This window comes from Saccopteryx bilineata, chromosome 3, assembly GCF_036850765.1.
Source record: "Saccopteryx bilineata isolate mSacBil1 chromosome 3, mSacBil1_pri_phased_curated, whole genome shotgun sequence".
Classification (NCBI taxonomy): Eukaryota; Metazoa; Chordata; class Mammalia; order Chiroptera; family Emballonuridae; genus Saccopteryx; species Saccopteryx bilineata.
Window position 1 is genome coordinate 301,011,447 of NC_089492.1, and position 16,628 is coordinate 301,028,074.

Sequence of the window (16,628 nt, forward strand, 5' to 3'; positions counted from 1 at the left end):
GTTGGAATTAGTTCTCTCTCCCTCCCATGCGTGACTTTCCCAGGGCACTGGGGCTGCCCAGAGATTCCGCTTTTGGCCCACACAAAGGCCTCTGACTCTGCCTCTCTGTGGGGTAACACGAGCACCCACTCCCGGGGCTTTGGAAGAAATCCGTCACCCACTATCTGCACGCGCCGACCAGGAGATCGGGTAAAATGGCTGCCCCGCTTGTCTTTCTTTGTCTGGGTTTGGCGCGAGTGTTAGCTTGTATTGCCCGGGTTGCCATAGGAACAGTTTTTCCTCGGCTTGGATCTCCGTACCACAGCCTGGTTCGGCCGTTTGTGCCACGGCCTGGATCTATTCACCCTCTTTGCCTGCCTCAGTTTCTATATTCAGAGTTCCCAGAGAAAGCTGCCCTGTTTAGGTTAGTGAGGAAGGCGGAGCATTTCTTACTCCCTATTTCCTTCGGGGTTTGGTTATATATTTAGCCAATTTTTCACTCGACCATACCTTTGGGTGTATTGCAAACCATCTGGAGGCTCCAAGATAGGTTTTTCTGTTTCTGGTTGAAGATCTTGTTGAGTTTTGGGGGAGATTTATCGGTATCGCCTCCTACCCCGCCATTACTCTGACGTCATCTCCCCAACTTCTATTATGAATTGACCTTTGCCACCCAGCTACGTGTATCCCAAGGTTCTCTTTACCACGCCATAGTTGCAGAGCTCCAGGGAAAAACACCCTGGTCTCATCTGTCCAGGCAGAGGAGAAGAGAAGCTCCATCTCCACACAGGCTGCAGATGGCTTTTCCAGTCTACCTGAATCATTACCAGCTAGAAGCAGCAGTCATTGGGACTTGGACATGAGCTGCAAAGTATAGAATTGTGACAATTTTAGTGCCATGCGGACTTTTCCTGGATGTGGACTTTTCCTGGACTCCTGCTCCTTGTTACAGCTCCTAACTGAACTAGGGTTGGGTTGCATTTACAGGTGTTTGGAATGGTGTTGGTGCCAACTTGGACTTGGTGAACATGTTAAGGACACTACTCTTTTATGAATTGTTGTTGTATTGGCCAAGAGTTTGCTTAAAGGCTTTAATCACTGTAAAAAAATAGAAGACTGGATAAAAAAGATGTGGCACATATACACTAGGGTATACTACTCAGCCATAAGAAATGATGACATCGGATCATTTACAACAAAATGGTGAGATCTTGATAACATTATATGGAGTAAACTAAGTAAATCAGAAAAAACCAAGAACTGCATGATTCCATACATTGGTGGGACATAAAAACAAGACTAAGAGACATGGATAAGAGTGTGGTGGTTATGGGAGGGGGAGGGAAGAGGGAGAGGTGTAGGGGTAGGGGGAAGGGCACTAAGAAAACTAGATAGAAAATGACGGAGGACATTCTGACTTTGGGTGATGGGTATGCAACATAATTGAATGACAAGATAACCTGGACATGTTTTCTTTGAATATATGTACCCTGATTTATTGATGTCACCCCATTAAAATGGATAAAAATTCATAAAAAATAAAATAAAAAAATTCTTAGTCTCAAATGTTCTTAATATGTTACTATAATTTCACTAAGTCTATGTTGACACCATTACTGCCTTATATTATTTGCAAATGTAACCCAATTTTACTTCATTTTGAGAAATGTCCCAAAGAGTAGTAGTTGCATATATTCAGGAAAAGTCCACAAGGCACTTAAGTTGTGGTTACATTCCACACTTGTAGCTAGAGTCCAAGTCCTAATTATCACTGCTTTTAACTGGAATTAGGAGCAGGTCCTAGCCTACAAAAGGCATGGGGCATTGAGACAAGAAGAATAAAGGAGACACTATACATTAAACAAAGCTACAGAAATCAGACTGTCAATACCCACAGTAGAGATCTTCAAGAAATAAATAAAACTTGAATATTAAGGCATAGTAAGTGGCCCTCATGTTTACAAGAAATGAGATCATTTACCTGCTACTTGGAAGAAATACTCTAGTTTCATTCATGGTGACGTGAGATGGGGCCAATTGCCTGGGCAACTTTAGCCTTCAGTGGCAGGTCCCAGCAGGCTGGGCAAGGTCAGGTCACAAGTAACTGGAAAGGGCTGGAAGAGACCGAACCCTCCCTCCGTGGAGCAAGGGGGCAGCTTACCTTCTCGTGTCCCTTTTTCCCACAGCAAAGTCATGTCCCCTGGTTGAGGCCAAGAAGCCTGGCAGGCTTTAGCTCAATGACCTTTTCTACTCTTGAAGTAGGGCCCTGATGGAATCCTATGAAGCCCCATCAGGGTGCTGGAGACTTTAAAGGCGTATGCCAAAAGCTGGTATTTTCCTGATCTCTTTTGGGCTCTATTTGCCTTTTATGTTCCTATTTTGGTCATTATAGACCTTAAAAACCATGCTCAGAAGATCTCGCTGAGGGGCTTGAGGGCCCTTCTCTGTCTATATAAACTTTTGGAAAAAGACAGAAGCAGCATTATTAGCTGGATTGAATAAAAGAAGGTAAAAGCTTGTAAGAAAAACAGGTTTGATGTCCCCTTTAGATTCCAGAGTCTTTCCGCTGCTGAATAACTCAGTACACTAGCATTCAAAAGAAATTTTAGCCTGACCAGGTGGTGGCGCAGTGGCTAGAGCATCAGACTGGGATGCAGAGGACCCAGGTTCGAGACCCCGAGGTTGACAGCTTGAGTGCAGGCTCATCTGGTTTGAGCAAAAGCCCACCGGCTTGAACCCAAGGTCGCTGGCTCGAGCAAGGGGTTACTTGGTCTGCTGAAGGCCCGTGGTCAAGGCACATATGAGAAAGCAATCAATGAACAACTAAGGTGTTGCAACGTGCAATGAAAAACTAATGGTTGATGCTTCTCATCTCTCTGTCCTGTCTGTCTGTCTCTATCTATCCCTCTCTCTGACTCTCTGTCTCTGTAAAAAAAAAAAGAAAAAAAGAAAAAAAGAAATTTTAAACAAAGAGCATGATAAAAATAGATTTGCAGGAGTTCCAGGATATGACTCCTTTTCTTACATTACCTAGCATTGAACGATTTTTTTCAAAATGATAATAAACTAAACATTACATTAAAAGACATTATTAACAATTCCTAATATTTAAATTATGATTCCAATATCACAGGGCTATAATACTGTAAATAAAAGGAATTAACAAAAGGCCTTTGAAATAATATATACAGCCTGACCTCTGGTGGCGCAGTGGATAAAGCATTGACCTAGGAACACTGAGGTTGCCGGTTCAAAACCCTGCACATGTCTGGTCAAGGCATATATAGGAGTTGATGCTTCCTGCTCCTCCCCCCTTTCTCTCTCTCTCTCTCTCCCCCTCCCTCCTCTCTAAAATGAATAAATAATAAAAAGAAAGAAATAATATATACATTTTTAACATGGAAAATACTTTTTCACACATCAGTGGGAGATTCTTGGTACAAACTACCCAGCTGGCAAAGAGATATTAACTCTTTTTTTTTTATCTTACAGTAATTTACACTATTAAGTTAACATGAGGGGCGGGATGCCCAAGGGGAAAGCAGACTCCAAGAACTGGAAGTGGAGTCTGCCGCTTTTACCTTTTTTTTTTTCCTGATGTTTGTCTTGTATAATCCAATTTACTACCTGTAACTAATTGCCTTGCTTTGAGTAGTTAAATACAATTTTCACAAAATTACTTTCCCAATAGTGAGTTGTTTTAGCCTATATGAGGTTTCCAATTTCCCCCCCAATTCCCTGAAAATTGTTTTTACAATTTTTACTATTATGGCTAATGCAGCGGGTCTCCCTTATGAACTCCATGTCTTCTACATAACTGAGAGACTTGGAGAGAACCTAACACCCCCTCGACCCCACGGGAGAGTGTTGGAACCTTTCTATAATTTTTACACCAGTGGAGGGCAACAAGCCACTATCCCCAAACCCACGGGGGGGGGGGGGCTCATTTCTAATAATCGTATTCCTTTTTAATTCTGTTACTTATTATTCTATTACTCCTTCTGGAACTGCAATTTAAGGAACTGATAACTAGCAAGGTCCATACCCGTGGTTTGTTCATTTCTAAATTCTTTCATTGCCTTGTTTTCTTGTATAACCTGATGCAGGCTGAATCCTAGCCTAGCCAGGTGCCGGGAGGCAGCGGGGCTCTTCTCTTGGTGCTTGGATTGCTGTTTTCTGTTTGCCTTCAGCTCAGGTGCAGCATGATGGCTGAGGCCAAAGAATGACAGGGAGGGGAGGGAGCATGCCTACGTTCGCCTCTCCTCAGCTGCAGCCTTACCCCCTCACTCCACACACCGCACATGCCTGTTTGGCTTTTACTCTTTCATTTAAATCACTTGCTTGCCAGCCCTTTTCCCTAGACACTGGAGAAACACTTTCCTGGGTGTATTCCCTATTGCAATATGCACACTGATCTTTTTCTGAGTTCTAATTCTTTCCCTCAAATCCCCTTTTTGTCTTAGACATAAGTCTGGCTGAACTAGGAAGACATAGCACTCTTTCTGTATTGAACAAGCTTTTAGCCATTGTGGTGGACCCATTGTTAAATTCAGCCCATTGATCAGGGTGGCCTGGATCCTCAGTTACGATATTCCAGACTTCCCTTACTAGCCAGAGATTAAAAGTTCCAGCTGATGGCCATCCCGAAAGTAGGCCATTCTGATTCACAGAGAGAGCATAGCCTTTTTTTGGACCATTTAATTCCGTATTCACGGCTGTCTTCATAAGCTTCTTGAAAGTGCTTTAAAAGACAGCCCAAAGGGGTCTTCTGTGAACTGGCCCCTCCTCCCATATTTAATAGCTAAGGCCACCAATTATAAAGTTAAAATTACTTCAGGAAAATTCAGGAATTAGTACGCTAATAAAAACAAAAAAGAGGCCCTGGCTGGTTGGCTCAGCGGTAGAGCGTCGGCCTGGTGTGCGGGGGACCCGGGTTCGATTCCCGGCCAGGGCACATAGGAGAAGCGCCCATTTGCTTCTCCACCGCCCCCTTCCTCTCTGTCTCTCTCTTCCCCTCCCGCAGCCAAGGCTCCATTGGAGCAAAGATGGCCCGGGCGCTGGGGATGGCTCCTTGGCCTCTGCTCCAGGCGCTAGAGTGACTCTGGTTGCTTTGCATCGCCCCCTGGTGGACATACCAGGTGGATCCCGGTTGGGCGCATGCAGGAGCCTGTCTGACTGTCTCTCCCCGTTTCCAGCTTCAGAAAAAACACAAACAAACAAAAAACCCCACAAAAACAAAAAAGATAAGACAGATTATTAACCATCACCCGGAATAAAAGGGTGTTTGACTATAGAGGTATTAATTTTTACATAAGACAAGGGGAAGAAGCCAACAGAAGAGAAAAATTTCTTCAGGGGAGAAGTCAGACCGAGTGCCCTGAAGCTAGAATTTGAGAATAAAGAGAATAACAGCTCATTACTTAAGATTGCTTTTTTAGTCAGAAGTTTCCAATTATTACACAAAACTCAAGCCAGGCCTTAAAAACAGACACATTTAGATGTTAAACAAAAGACACACACACAAATGAGCTCATTTTATTTCAATTAAGATAATACCGGATATTTTGACCTCCCAATCCCACCTTTTTTCTCTTTAAGCTTATTTTCTTTATTTTGCGCCATTCCCACTCAGGACTTGGAATTACTAGTTGCGCTGGTTCATGGCATGTTTCTATGTGTTAGAACCGCTGTGATTCCCAGTCTTGGTGGGGTGGCCTTATGTAGTAGGTGTTCTGTTGGGTCCCGTAGTGCAGCCTCTTTGATCACTTGAGCTGGGTGCTCTAAGAATGCCCCTTGTGTGAGGTATGTGGACCGCCCAGTAGTAACTGAGACTGGATTTCTTTTTGTCCAATCTGTGTCATTTCAGGCTTCAGGCTGACTGACTGTGAGGCTCTACCTTGACCAATGCATGCAAACTACAGCACAGGTGCTGACCACAGGAAGTGGAATTTGCCTCAGCTGGGTTTGTTGCCTGACAAGATTTTGTTTTGAATATGCTGCCTGTGAAGCTAATCAGACTCTGCTCTGGTGTTGTCTGAAGCTGCTTTTGTGTACGACAGTTCTGGGCCTCTTGGGGGAGGCCTGGGGCAGGCCTATGTGAGACGTTGCCTCAGACTGGCCCTCTACAACCTCAAGCGATCCAAAGTTTGTGGCAGCCTCTGCTGGGCTGAGGTGCATGTGGGAAGGACCTAGCTGCACGCTAAAGTCAGCTTTTGCTAATAGAGTCAGGAGATAGGTCAGCAAAAGACCCTAGGCACCCTGAGGTCTGCCTCCAGGTGTCTCAACCTGCCAACTGCCTGTTAAGCTTGGTCACAGAAAGAGCCTCTGGTGGAGTCTGGAGGATGAGATCTACAGGTTTCCACTGAGGGGTGGGTGCCTGGCAGGCTTCAGGGAATGAGCTGGGAGAAGTACTCACTCCAGAGACTCTGGTCTGAGTCTGACCCTTTGCAACTATGAGGTTGGTTCTACTGAATTCCTGTGGAAGGGAAATGCCAGCCAGATACACTGGGAAATGGGGAAAATATCCCTGTACCCTAACACCTGATAACTGTGCTACTGTCACCCCCTGAGTCTGTCCAAACCTCTACTCTCTGGCCAGGCCACTGACTGCTCAGCAGGACCAATCTCCACAGGGTGGAGCGAGAGGGAATCCAGAGGGTGGATCAATTGGTTTCCACGAGGTTGACGCTCTTCAGATGAAAGAGCTCTGCCAAAGAATGACGGTGACTCTGACGTTGGAGAATGATGCAGCACAAGAGTCCTAGTGGCCCTCCCTGACCCTTGTCTTTCTCCAGAGTTTCCTATGTGCCTCTAGTCCAGCAGCTCTTCCTCCAATACTATACAGCTTGTCCTGAGTCTTAGCTGTTCTCCTGCCTCCTTGCACATGGGGATTTCAGCCTAGCTTCCCTCCAGGTGGGGTGGAAGAAGGGTGCTGTGTGTGCATTAAAAAGGGGAAGACATGTCCTTTTCCCAAAACCTTCCTTCCCTGTCACTGTCTCTATATCCCCCACAAGCCTCCCCTAAGAGAGAGCATCCCAAGAGTCTCTTCCGGTTACCACCTGCGGATCCCTCTGCACCACTGAGCATGGCAGAGAGGCAAGGCCAGCGTGGAGGTGGGGAGGGAGTGCCTGCCCCATGCTGGTTCTGTCACAGTGGGGGGCATGCCCCTGTGTAGGTGGATCCTAGCTGACCCTGTCCAACTCAATCTCCTAGTTTTCACCAGCAATTGTTGGTGATCTTGTCTTCCCACCTCTGCTGCTCTAGGCCAGGGAACCTTGCTTGGGCATGTGAGCCATTCCACACCCCGGGTTCCTGGGAGGAAATCTGGTTGCTGCAGCCACCACACCTGGTCGCAGGGCCAGCCCTTTCGGTGTCTCTGATCTATTTATCAGTCTCAGTGTGCCTTCTTTTGCAATCCTTGGTTATAATATCTCATTACAGCTGTCCTTCAGTTGGTTATTCAGATTGGTTGCACTAAAATTGAGCTGAAAATCCAGTTTGAGTCCAGGAGCAGGTGAGTCAGGCATTCACCTGCTCTACAGCCTTCTTGGAATCCCCAATATGTACTTCTTAATTTCTTCACCTTTCCACCCAGTCCCCCAGGTGGTTGGGAACACTTCAGATTGGAAGGATCATGTGGTCCAGAGTGGAAGCTAGGCATTGGGTTTGGATTTATCTTAGGTTTGTGTCTAATTTTGCCCAATTGCTTAGTTGTTGAATCCAGATAAAGTCCTGTGAACTGAAGAGATGAAGACTCTATAATGTCCATCTGGTCATGTGGTGATAAAAATAAAGAACAATGTATTATATAAAAATATACAGATGTATTATAGAATTGGACATTTGAAACTCACTATTTTACTAAGCAATATCACTGCAATAAATTTAATATTTTTAGAAAGGAAAAAAATATTTTGTAGGGAGCATGAGGTTTCCAAATGTGTGAACCCAAACCAGATGTGAGATTGGACGACCCTCATGTCATTCAAACGAGAACACAAGGGTGATCACTACAGAAAGTCAAACAAGATAAGAGGAGAAAGTACACAATTGATGGAGGAAGATCCTGTACTAGAAGCATGCAGACATTTCCAGCACCCAAACCTTGTTGACTCCACTGCACATTCTCAGCAGACAGTTTCCTCCTTGTGGTCCAGACTTCCATGCTGCACAACTGGCTCAACTCAGGGAAATCAAGTTTATGTTATCCCTTCCTGGATAGCTTGGTTGGTTAGAGCATCGTCCCAAAGCACAGAGGTTGAGGGTTTGATGCCTGGTCAGGTCATATGCAGTAACAGATTAATGTTCCTGTCTCTCTACATTCAATAAAAAAGTTTTAAGTTTGTTTTCCATTTCTCATTTCTTTTCATTTTTATTCTCAGCTTCAGACTTCACAGACATTTGGTTGAAGTTCTATTGCAACAGCATCTCACTACTTTCTCTATAGCCATTCAAGATTTGTAATTTGGAATCTTTTAAACACAATTATACATCAGAATTACGTGAATATTTTACATTATTTATTTCCCACAGTATGTAGCTCACTACTCATGTTTTCATTCAGAACCTTTTGCTTTTTAATGTGAATATGGATTTTTGTTAAATAACGAAATGGCATTTGTGTATTTGAAAATTGAAATGATCTTCCTGGTCTCGATTTTCATTACACTCCTGAATTTTTCAGTATTACATTACTGACTTCTGCTTCACTTAAGTGGAAACAGGACAAGTTTAACCTGTTTGATTCTCAGTTATAAACTGTTGGTCATTCTTTTTAGCAGAATTGAAATCATGGAAGCTTTGGCTTGAAATATTTTCCCATTCTTTCTCATAAAGGAAATTAGATATGAAGCATCAAATTGTAGTTGCATCACTTTAGTTATTGCTTGCTTGTCACATGAACTTTAGCCTGAGGGGCTGAAGCCAAGCCAGTGACCGTTGCTTCGAGCAAGTAACCTTGGGATCAAGTTTGTGAACCTGTACCAGCCTGGTGTTTGGATGGAAAGTTTTCTAAATTCACTAAATGGCCAGAGTTATGTCCGTTGGCACTTGTTGTGTTTTGAGTGTATTTTAAGTAATCCATCACTGTTAGTAAGAATTCCAGGTGTGAAGAGTCTAAAGTGGAAGCACCAAAGTTCATTGGCCCTTTCAGTGTCCTGTCCTGCATCTGCACAAGCTGTTTGATATCAGTTCATTTCCATGCATCCTCCATGAAATCTAAGAGCATCCCAAAAACTAGATATTGAATATAGCTCTCCCATGCCTCCTGACATAGCTATAGACTCACTGTGTGCAGCGTTTATATTTATATGCACCTATATGTATTGTGTCTTGCACTTACCACCTGCAACAGTGTCTTTATGGCTTTTGGTTTGTCCCAGCACAAACTACAGGGGAGTTCTTCCATTTCCCAGCAGGCTAGTGAGGAACGTTGAGGAGGTCTATTGATGCACATTATCCATATACCATATTTCCCTATATACAAGAAGCTCCCATGTATAAGATGCACCTTAACTTTGGGGCCTGAATTTTGAAAAAAAAAAAAAAGGAATTACATAAAGTTATTGAACTCAAGTGTGTTTTAGTGCTTGGGGTTTTGTGGGGTTTTCTTGTATTTTTCCACAGTGAGACACTGGGTGGGGGGTGGGGGGGGCATGCTCAGGACCGGGATCCCCCACCCCCACCCCGCCACATGCCCACCAGGGGGTGATGCTCTGCCCATTTGGGCCGTTGCTCCGCTGCAACTGGAGCCGTTCTATCTTGAGGCGGAAGCCATGGAGCTGTCTTCAGCGACCAGGCCAACTTTGCTCCAATGGAGCCTTGGCTGCAGGAAGGGAAGAGAGAGAGAGAGAGAGAGAGAGAGAGAGAGGAAGGAGAGGGGAGAGGATGGAGAAGCAGGTGGGCACCTCCCCTGTGTGCCCTGGCTGGAATTGAACCCGGGACTTCCACATACCTGGCCGATGTTCCACCGCTGTGCCAACCAGCCAGGGCACTATTGATTGCTTTCTTATATATGCCTCCACTGGGGACCTCCAGCTGAGCCAGTGATCCCTTGCTTAATCAAGCAAACTTTGGGCTCAGGCCAGCGACTAGGGTTCATGTCTATGATCCCATGCTCAAACTTGTGAGCCTGCACTTAGGCTGCCGAACTCAGGGTTTCTAATGTGGGTCCTTAGCATCCCAGGTTGAGAATATCCAGAGTCACTTAGTGGTCAGATTAGAATGTATAAAGTTCTTTGCAGTGAAATGCCCATTTTTCCTCTCTCCACTCCTGATTGGTCCGTATTAAGTTTCCGCCCACTGCCAGAAGCGCTCAGACCGCCAGTCACTCCAGCCAGGCTTTATGCGCAGGCTCAGCTTCTTTCCAACCCGGAAGCGGCTGAAGCGAAGGTCTGGGCCGGTGACGGCCTTCCCAGTTTAAACCTGACCCTCCCCGTCCCCATTCCTGCACGCGGGGAGCCTGAGGGTCGCTGCAGACGCCGAGAGCCCCGCTCCCGAGCCCCCACCGGTGAGTGCAGAGTCCCGGTGAGAGGCCCCGAGCCTGCCCGCTGCGCTGCCGGGTGGGGGCTCCGTGTCGGTTTCTGGGGAAACTCTGAGGCCGCCCCACTGTGTCCCCCTGCCGTCGGGCATGGGACCCCCCTGCCGCGGGTTTTCCTGCCTCAGTCCCGAGGGGGCAGCCTCCCCCCCCTCCCCCACCGCCCCGCGCTGTTTCAAGTCCCGGGAGACGGACAGTGTGCGCCCCTCCCCCCGCCCGGCCTCTCGGCCCGACTGCCCCCACCCCGGGCCTGGGGACCTGCGGACCCCCTCCTGAGACCCCACCCCATTTAATAAGAGGCCCGGGTCCAGGAACAGCACACTCTCCATGGGGCGGGGATTCGGGGCGAGAACGCGGGGTCCCCAGAAGAGTCCCCGGCCCCGCGCAGGGAGGGCTGTGTGGGAGCGGCGACAGCGAAGGGGCCCCGGGGACGCGCAGAGCGGGGCTGGGAGGGGTCAGGGGACGGAGAGAGGCACGGGAGGGGAGGAGAGGTCAGTGAGGGGCCATGAAGAGACGGCAACGTGGGGGTGCGGGGGAACGGGACCGCGACGGGGAGAGTGACAGTAACCGGGGAGAGGAGCGCGAGGGAAGAAAGGGGAGAAACCCCGAGGAAGGGGAGGGGCCCGGAGAGAAGGGCGCAGGGAGGGGGGCTGGGGAGCAGAAGTGGGGGCGCAGGACGGGGCACTTCAGAAGGAGGGAGAGGCTCACAGGAGGAGAGCTTGGGTGGGGGGTGAGTAGGGACAGAAAGAGGGGATTAGGGGTGAGGGAGCCAAGGGAGAAACAGCTCTGAGACTCAGATTCCACGGGGCAGGAGAAATGAATGGGCAGCAGGGAACACAGGCACGGGGAGAAGAGTATAACAGAGATGCACGGAGATTGGAGCACTCACAAAGATCACGGAGAAAAAGTAGGTTAAGGCAAAACAGGTTTTAAAAGTTTCTCAGCGTTCTGGCCCCTTGGCTAATTGGTAGAACCTTGGTTCGGCATATGGGAATCCCAGGTTCCATTTCCAGACAGGGCACACAGAAGAGGTGACCATCTGCTTCTACACTCCTTCTTCTTCTACTTCTCTCTCCTTTTCTCACTCCTCTCTTTCTGCAGCCATGACTCAGTTGAATTGAGCACAATGCCCCCAGCGCTGAGGATGGCTTTGTGGAGCCGCCTCCTCAGGCACTAAAAATAGGTTCATTTTGAGCATGGTCCTAGATGGGCAGAGCATCCACCCCAATGTAGGCTGCCGGGTGGATCCTGGTCAGGATGCATGTGTCACTCTGTCTCTGTATCTCACCTCCTCTCACTTGGAAAAGAAAAAGAAAAAAGACTCACAACAGGTGTAGGGACAGGAATAGAGAAATGGGGAGAAAGAACGGGAGGAGGAGGGGAAACACAGGAAAGGATGACAATGCATAGAAGCTATGAAGAGACAAAAACAGATCCATAGACAGAAATAGGTAGAAGCAGAAAAAGGGGAACCCGGACCTGCTGAATGGTGAGCCCATGGGGTGTTCAGGGTTAAGTTGTGATACACGGGTTATGGCTTTATAATCGATTTAACAGTCGCTGAATTGTTTTACTTAAAAAGATTCAAAAGAGAATTATAAATATAAAATTTCAGTTTCCAAGGTTTGTGCATTTTATGATTATTTGCTTCCAGTTGCAGCCCTTGTTCACTCAGAGGGGTGAGACTTGTTTGTAGGTCATGGGTCTCTTATTTTTTGGGTGGCAGGAGAGAGGGGGGACCTCACACAAGAAGTAACTGGAAACTTGTATGCTTTTTCAAGGAATATTAAAAGAATAGCATTTTTTTTTGTTGTGTGAAATAGATTTATCTTTTTCATTCTACATCTCACATTTAATTCATTTTCTGGAAGACTTACTGAGATCATTCTTAGTTTGTTGAATATCTGCTTTCCTGAAGTAGTTGTTAACTTCTGAAATAAGCATTGGTGATACCTCATAACCAGCGCTTACTATTCTTTGCTAAATATGAGGCTGTCTCAACTTTTTAAAACTTTGACTGTAGAAGTCATTACATTAAAAAGATTCTAAACCGTGTTCTTTTAAAGTATATTGCATCTAGACTAAATTCTGAGTCCTGCGTCCTTTCTAGTCATATGGTGTCATATGTCTAGTCATATGTCACTCATATGGTGAAGGATCCATTGGTACTTAGTAAACAATATTAGGCTATTTCACTGTGCACTTGGTAAGGATGGCTAAGATCATAACAGTCAGCACGTTGTATCGTGAACTCATCTAGTGTTCAGCAGTTTTTTCTTTGCTTTTATGTGAATTAGTAACTGAGCCACCAAGGAGCTGTTCCCCTCAAGTCTCTCTTGTTCACTCTCTGGAAACAGTGACAGGTGGCCTGGATTGACCTGAAACTTGGTTCTTACAGAGCCAGTCTATTCATTCATTGTGCAAGTTGATGCACATATTTTCATAGCTAAGCTTTTATCCATGTTTTCAGCCTCAAAACCAGAGTACATCATTTTTTAATTATTTCCTGGAAAAGAAGGAATTGTGCCCAGGAGGCAGGTCCTTCTAAAACAGCGGTTCTCAACCTGTGGGTCGCGACCCCGGCGGGGTCACCTAAAGCCATCGGAAAATACATAATGCATATCAGGTATTTACATTCTGAATCATAACTGTAGCAAAATTACAGTTATGAAGTAGCCACCAAAATTATTTTTTAGTTTGGGGTCACCGCAACATGAGGAACTGTATTGCGGGGTCACGGCATTAGAAAGGTTGAGAACCACTGTTCTAAAAGTTCTAGTCCCAAGCCCTCACAGAATCCAGAGATTTGAGGATGCTGGGTCTGATCCTCGTCAGCCAGTGCTGCTGAAAACAGCTCTAGGGGAGCAATGCAGGCACCACAGGGACCTAGATAAAGATGCCGTATCCTGGGCCCCACTGCAGACCTGCAGAACCACAACCTCAAGTAGAGCCCTCATCCCCAAGGGAGCTGTGTGCTTATTAAAGGTAAATGGTCCCCACCTGTTTCAGATTACATCCCATGACGAGTTTTTAGGAAGAACATCACCTGAGCCCTCCCCCTCTGAAATGGAAAGCTGCTCCAGATGATTTTTATGACGGCCTAGGGGTTAGCAGGAAGGTTCCAGGAGTCATTTCTTGTTTGTTTTTTAAAAGAAATTTTATTTAAAAGTCACAGAAGAAGAAGTGAATTCAGGGAACAAGCTTCAGAAGCAAAAAAGGGGCCCTCAGAGCTTAGGAGAGAGACAGGCAAAGGTGAGCCAGGAACGCTGGGGATGCATTAGTGAGAGTGGGGAGCAGGGATGGTCAGGGGAGGTGACAGGGTGTTGTGTTGGGTTTGGGCGTTCAGGAGAGCAGCGCCCGTTCTCATTGCTGTGGGAATGTGTGGACATCTGAGGGACGACAGACAGGTGAAGACAGGAAATTAATACAGTGTGGTCTCCCTGCAGGAGCTTATATGTCCTGACTCTCATGTGTAGGACAGGAGAGTGTGGCCTTTTCAGCATTTCCAGGTCCTTCTGTCTGTGAGTGTGGTGGAAGTGGATGAAGGGGCCGTGTGGGCACCTGTGGTGGCACATTCTCAAAATGCAGACTTGACTCATTAACATACTGTCGCCTGAGAGAACAAGCAGGAGCTGGACCAGGACAGAATGGCTGCTTCTCAGGTAAGCGAGGTTTCCTGGGCAGAGGCTGTGTTTGCTTTTCCTCCTAACTTCAGTGGATTTAGGACCCATAACCTTTAATGCTCTACTTCTGATGTTCCTGCCTAGTGAGGTGGTTTCCATTTTGTCATTTTTTTTCTTGTTTTCAATTATCAAGGTCAGCAGCTTATATACTTTCCTCCTTTGTTCCAGAGCCTTCTGTGCATTCTCTTTGTCCAGGCTCCCTGAGGGTGTGAACAATCCCCACCATGAATTAATGCCCTTCAACTACTGGAAACATCCCCTCTGTGACAGATCAACCTGGGAGGGCACCGTGTCCACCATCCCTGTGGGGATGGTCAGAGGCTCGGGCATCAGTGAAGAAGGGACTGTAGGCTTTAGGTTCATGTGGCTGCAGCGTCAGCTCTGTGGGTCAGGATTAAGGAAATGCACCTTCTCCGGGTCAGAATAGCTGAGGAAGTTCTGACAGAGAAAAGCAGCTAGAAGAGACTTGCTGTGAAAGACTTGCTATTTAAAGGGAGTGTTGAAGAACAGAATTTGGGGGGTACATGTAGATGGACATTTGCAAAAATATCTATTTTTTGTGATCATTTTTAGATAATTTCCTTATTCATGTTGTTTGCCTGTAATGTCACAAGAGATAGTTCTCCAAGAATGATGTTTAAAATTTTTCAAAGAAATTAGAGACAAAAATCAATAGCTCTAACTTTTTTTTTCTATTATTATGGGTGTTTTTGCTACTATGTTTATAAAAAATGAGTATCATCTACAACTGATACATAACTTATACAGAATCACAAAATAATCTTGCCTAACCTATGGTAGCGCAATGGAGAAAGCGTCAACCTGGAACGCTGAGGTCTCCAATTCAAAAGCCCGGGCTTGCTGAGTCAAGGCACATACAGGAAGCAACTACTATGAGTTAATGCTACAGATTCTCTCTCTCTCTCTCTCTCTCTCTCTCTCTCTCTCTCTGTCTCTTTCTGTCTCCCCATCTCCTGCCTCTGTCTAAAAATCAATCAATAAATTTTTTTTTTTTTCTTAAGCTGGAAACGGGGAGAGACAGTCAGACAGACTCCCGCATGCGCCCGACCGGGATCCACCCGGCACGCCCACCAGGGGCGATTCTCTGCCCCTCCGGGGCGTCGCTCTGCTGCGACCAGAGCCACTCTAGCACCTGGGGCAGAGGCCAAGGAGCCATCCCCAGCGCCCGGGCCATCTTTGCTCCAATAGAGCCTTGGCTGCGGGAGGGGAAGAGAGAGAGAGGAAGGGGGGAGGTGGAGAAGCAAATGGGCGCTTCTCCTATTAGCCCTGGCTGGGAATCGAACCCGGGTCCCCCGCATGCCAGGCCGACGCTCTACCGCTGAGCCAACCAGCCAGGACAATAAAGAAAATTTTTAAAAATTATTTTGATTTTATTATATTTTCTATCACTTTTTTTTTTTTCCTTTCTTTTTTTTTTAATTTTTTTTTCTTTCATTTTTTCTGAAGCTGGAAACAGGGAGAGACAGTCAGACAGACTCCCGCATGCGCCCGACCGGGATCCACCCGGCACGCCCACCAGGGGCGACGCTCTGCCCACCAGGGGGCGATGCTCTGCCCCTCCGGGGCGTCGCCATGTTGCGACCAGAGCCACTCTAGCGCCTGAGGCAGAGGCCACAGAGCCATCCCCAGCGCCCGGGCCATCTTTGCTCCAGTGGAGCCTTGGCTGCGGGAGGGGAAGAGACAGGGAGGAAAGCACGGCGGAGGGGTGGAGAAGCAAATGGGCGCTTCTCCTGTGTGCCCTGGCCGGGAATCGAACCCGGGTCCTCCGCACGCTAGGCCGACGCTCTACCGCTGAGCCAACCGGCCAGGGCTATTTTCTATCACTCTTAAATTGTACCTAGTTCCCCTATGATTGTCTGTGTGCATAACTTTTTTTTTTTTTTTTAGATTTTATTTATTGATTTTTAGAGAGAAAGAGAGAGAGAAGGGGGGAGGAGCAGGAAATTTCAACTCCCATATGTGCCTTGACCAGGCAAGCCCATATGTGCATAACTTTTAAACATTATTTCACCTATATTTTCTTCTTGCTTAAGAAAACAAATTTCTATGCAGAAACTTCAATAAAAGCTTATGAGGTTTCTTATGAGTATGGGCCTATGTTCTTTTCTTTTGAAAAATTGTAGATTATGAAAAATCGTAAAATTCAAGGTCTACCCCACAATATGTATTTCACAAAACAGTATTATGAAAAGGAAGAATGATCTTGATCTAAGATTTACATATGGTTTATTTGGGGGTGCTGTGCATCCTATTCCATGAGAACAAGAAATTCCATTAAAATTTCAGCTCAAAGTCATGTATGAATTTTGTTCTGTATATTCTTTCCCTGTGCTCTTTACAAGTATGGCATGTGGACTGGAGACGTTGGTGTCACTGGTAAAAAGGGAGCTTATTACATATGTGGAAACACA

General features: G+C 46.4%; 1 protein-coding gene and 1 long non-coding RNA gene across 2 annotated transcripts in view; both read left to right on the top strand.

The window, feature by feature from the left end:
- Positions 1-16,628, top strand: part of LOC136331946 (zinc finger protein 91-like) — a 69,366-nt gene that overhangs the window by 43,843 nt on the left and 8,895 nt on the right.
- LOC136331949 (uncharacterized) lies at positions 10,354-14,844 on the top strand. Its single transcript, XR_010730568.1, has 3 exons — positions 10,354-10,486; positions 13,960-14,175; positions 14,365-14,844. It is a non-coding gene; the product is annotated as an uncharacterized lncRNA (long non-coding RNA).